Source organism: Hakea prostrata, chromosome 9 (assembly GCF_041222555.1).
Source record: "Hakea prostrata isolate BN-2017 chromosome 9, UWA_Hpros_2, whole genome shotgun sequence".
Classification (NCBI taxonomy): domain Eukaryota; kingdom Viridiplantae; phylum Streptophyta; class Magnoliopsida; order Proteales; family Proteaceae; genus Hakea; species Hakea prostrata.
The window spans coordinates 37085209-37089831 of record NC_142608.1 but is presented as its reverse complement, the minus strand read 5'-3'; the positions used below and the strand labels follow the sequence as shown (position 1 = coordinate 37089831).

At 38.8% G+C, this 4623-nt stretch overlaps 1 non-coding gene across 1 annotated transcript; it reads left to right on the top strand.

Annotated features, from left to right (window-relative positions):
• Positions 1-395: 395 nt before the first annotated feature.
• Positions 396-502, top strand: LOC149005187 (small nucleolar RNA R71). Its single transcript, XR_016170061.1, has one exon. It is a non-coding gene; the product is annotated as a small nucleolar RNA R71 (small nucleolar RNA).
• Positions 503-4623: the final 4121 nt, after the last annotated feature.

Genomic DNA, 4623 nt, shown 5'->3' with positions numbered 1-4623 from the left:
CTTTGCTGAAATTAACAACATAGTAGGCTGATTCTGGGTTAGATGGACAACTATCAAAGACATGCTCCCCACCACAATATGTACAAGAGACTGCTAGATTTTGTTGAGTTTGTACAGCTGCAGCCAAGTTTACAGATTTTAGCACACTAGTTAGGGATGATACTTGTGTAGTTAAGGCTGTCACTGCATCTAACTCATAAATTCCTACCACTCTCTTACTTGTAGCAGCTCTTTCAGCTGGCCATTGGTAATTGTTGTTGGCCATCCTCTCCAAAATCTCATAAGCCTCATTGTAAGACTTTGCCAATATAGCCCCATTTGCTGATGCATCCACTATGGACCGAGTTTGTCCACTTAAACCATTGTAGAAAGTTTCCATCTGAATCCAATGAGGAATGCCATGATGAGGACATTTACGCAAGAGCTCCTTAAATCTTTCCCATGCCTCATATAAAGACTCACTGTCCAACTGTTGAAAACCAGTTATGTCATTTCTGAGCTTGGCATTCTTTGTTGGAGGGAAGTACTTCATCAAGAACTTCTCTACCAAATCATTCCATGTAGCTACTGATTTTGGAGGTAAGGAGTTCAACCATGCTCTTGCTCTATCCCGCAATGAATAAGGGAATAGCTTCAATCTCAAAGCCTCTTCAGTTGCTCCAGGTATCTTGAAAGAGTCACTTACTTCCATGAAGAGTCTAAGATGGAGATGAGAATCTTCTGTTGGCAGCCCACTGAATTGTCCCACAGTTTGAAGCATTTGGAACATCACCGGCTTAAGTTCAAAATGTAGTGCTTGAATATCTGGCCGTACTATGCTTGGATTCAGCTCATGTAACATAGGGACAACATATGTTCTGATGGCCCTATCTCTATCATCACCCTCAGCTGCCATATTATTCTCATTATTATTTAATCCATTTCTCACTGCTTCAGCCATTGTTGGAACTGCTGCTAGGCCTCGCTGCTCCCTTCTTCTAGCTCGAAATGTCCTTTCTATTTCAAAGTCAAAGGGTACCAACTCTTGATCAGGCAACGTGTTCATACAAGGGTAAAAGCACCTGGAAATACAAGAAAACTAATATCAAAGTAAAGAATTTCAGTAGATAAAACAAGAAGTACTTCTACACTAATTATCAAAGACAAAATTCCCCGGCAACGGCGCCAAAAACTTGTTGCTTGTACCTCAAGATATTACGCAAGTATACGTATCGCAATCAAGTAATAAATGATAAGTAAAGTATCGATCCCTCTGAGAATTATATCCTTAACTTTTAATGTAAAAGTAAAATTTATTTAAATGAGATTAACAAGGTTGATTTGTGATTGACTAACTAAATGACCAAATGACAGTTAATTAAACTAACGAACTAAATTGGAGATTGAGCAATAGAAGAAACTTAGTGAGTGAAAAGTGTGTTAGGAATCAAGTTCCCCTTCCCCTGAATTTTATAATGCAAATGCTAAAGCAATACTACAACCCCAAAATAAATCAAGAATTTGGAATGAATGGCAATATGGTATTTTCCAATACACATAAGCTAGCATCCTAAATCAACATCTGCATATTCCTATGAAGAATTGAATTAAGAATGCAATTTAAACACAATCCAATCAATGGTAATGTGAGGTAATTGGGTATTCCTACCCAACCTACTAATTAACACAACCTAATTAAAGATTATGCTAACTCACACAATTCAACAAACACCTAGACTCCATTAATTTTCCAATTAATGAAATCATAACATTCATTCTAGAAAGATCATTCAAGAACTGAAATTAGTCAATATAACATGCTGAATTCATTAACAGTAAAGTGGATTGCAATAAAACTAAAGAACACATGATTAGTTACATTTCAAAATTCAGGTTTAGGTACTACTATCATCCCAACACAACAAAGATTTAGCCCATAACAGAATTCAAATACATAAAACCAAGTATAGTTGTCATGAGACTAGAAAGTAAGAAGATAGAGTTATAAAAACAAGAAGAAACTAAAGCTTCAATGCTTCCACAAGAGCTCCAGCTTTCTTCTCCAGCAAATCAGCAACTCCAGCAGCTCTTTGCTTCCACAAGAGCTCCAGCATTCGTTCTCTACCTCCTTGCCTTAGCCGGAGTACTCTCTTGCCTCCCTTAGCCCAATGTGTCTCATTCCTCTCCTTTGCCCCCCTTCTCTTTCTTCCAAAAATGCTTTCAATCATTAGGTTAGATTCTGGCCATAGGATTAGAACACTCCTCCTGAGATCAAGGGCTGAGAACAATCATATATTTACAAGAATCATGTCCTCTTAAGTTAGCCCCTTCTGGTCATTTCCACCTGTATTGGATCTAAGAATATTCTGCTCCGTTTTGCTGCAGCAACTTCACAGCAAAGTTAGAGGAAAGCTTCTTCTCCTATTATGGCTCTTTACCTACATTTTTCAAAAGAAAGAGAAACAGTCAAATTCATCCACAAATTTGAAGAGAAATTCATGTAAAGGTGACAATAATGAGCTAAACAAGATTCAACATGTTAAGACTAAATAAGACTACATCTAATGAATACTATCACTAAAACAAAGACAAAATGCTCTTAAATCAAGCCATCTCAAGTAAAGTTACCAATCTTAACTCTATTTCATAGAGTTATCATCTGTCCTGAAGATATTTTGGTTGATCCTCTTTGGTCGATGCCATCGACCAAAGACCATCGATCAAAGTTGTTGCTGACAGCAACCTTAGCCAGTTCTGAACCGTTCGACATCCGATCTTCCCGATTTCTTCTCTAACTTCTTATTTATGTTTGTTTAGGGTCTTATAACATTACTTTTGAACCATTTCTTGGTAATTCTCGATTCATCATCAACTCAACCTAAGGTAAGGATGGCTATATCCATAAACACCTAGGCTATGAACTTATGTTTTGGTACTTATACTTAGTAAGCATAATCTCTTATTTGTTCTTGAATATTATAGGACTGCTATACATGTTTTAGAACAGTAATATTGCGATTCATATACTCTGGTCATAATGATTTATTATTCATGTTACTTGTGTTCATGGTGAATCATTTCAATATTATGAATTTACTTTTATCATAAAGATGTATTGAATGTATGAGAAATGATGGACTTGAATATGTGATTGCCTAAGTATAACTTGGGATTGGGGAGTGTCCTATTGACGCTTCTGTCCTTGGGCATCGGAGGGAATAGTATGGGATGTTCTCCGAAGGTGCGTATCAACACTTTCCCGGGTTATTGGATGACATACATAGGATTGTCTAGTTGTGTGGCTAGGATTGTCCTTGTCGTGTCAGACCCGAATCGGAAGGGTATTGAGACCGAATGACCTGTGGTAGTGTATGGTTTGATGGGCGCTCAAGACCGGTAACCAACCCGGGAGAGGACATAAACCATGCTACGGATACCCAAAAGGGGCCATTTATTGGTAGGGTTGCAAATAGCTAGACTTGGGCTCACGGGCGCTCAAGACCGGTAACCAACCCGTGAGAGGATGTGAGAGCTTCCCGTTTACTATTTGTGGATGACCAATAGGGTTGATGAGTCCGTAATCTGGATACGCTGACTCTAGTGTGAAGGATATCGGAAAGGATCGCCAGGGGCGAGGAATGGACGTATCTGGATCTGAGTTGATACGACTGAGTAGATGACTTGCATTGGGCTAGGCTTTATTGTGACATGCGCCAATACTTATACCAAATGGTGATGTGAGAGAGCGGTGGCCGATTCCCCTACCATGGTTTGAGAGGACTTTACCCAATTACTACGACATTCCCAAGATACGGAATGGGTTGAGGGAGAGTTACTGACTACCCAAAGAAGTATGGTGCTATGACTTAAAGCATGTCTACCATAGAGACTAGCATTCATAAAGTTAGAATCATATTTGCATCATATGTCTTATATCACATTGCATTATGGTATGATCTGTATTTATATGATTTTGGATTATGGAATAACTGCCTTGCTGAGTTCTTTTGAACTCATTCCTTTTGTGCAATTGTTGTTAGATTATCCTGCAGGTATCGAAGACTTTGATGGCTCATTCTATGAGACAGACCTTGATTCCTCATACTACCCTCCGGGTGGTAGCTACGGTGAGGATCAAAGTTATGGTACCGAAGAGGATTATTTTGCGTACCAGGGTTAGCCCCACCATTGTGCGGGAGTGGCCGAGCTGGGCTTTCTTCATCCACACCTATGAGGAGACGATCATTAGGATAGAAGAAACCCTTGTCTAGTGCCCCATTTCCCTGGTTTATTATGGAACATTTGGTTATGTAATTAAGTATCTCTGGATTACTTTTAAACTTGGGATTGTAACTAACTTGATTATTACTACATTTCCGCTGCTTGAGAGAGTGATTTTCACTTATTCTCTCATCCTTATGATCTCACTTACACATTTGATATTATCTATTTCCGCACTCTGATTAGTTGAAATCTTATCTTATTCATGATATCTATTATTTGTTGCTTTTACCTTGATTATTATTGTTCATGATTGTGTTATCGTGTATGTGGGAGGCATGGTCCCTCGATTCTTGATCCTTGGACTGTGGATCACATTCCCAGGTATGCCAGATAGGGTACCGGCTGGGTGGATGTGACATC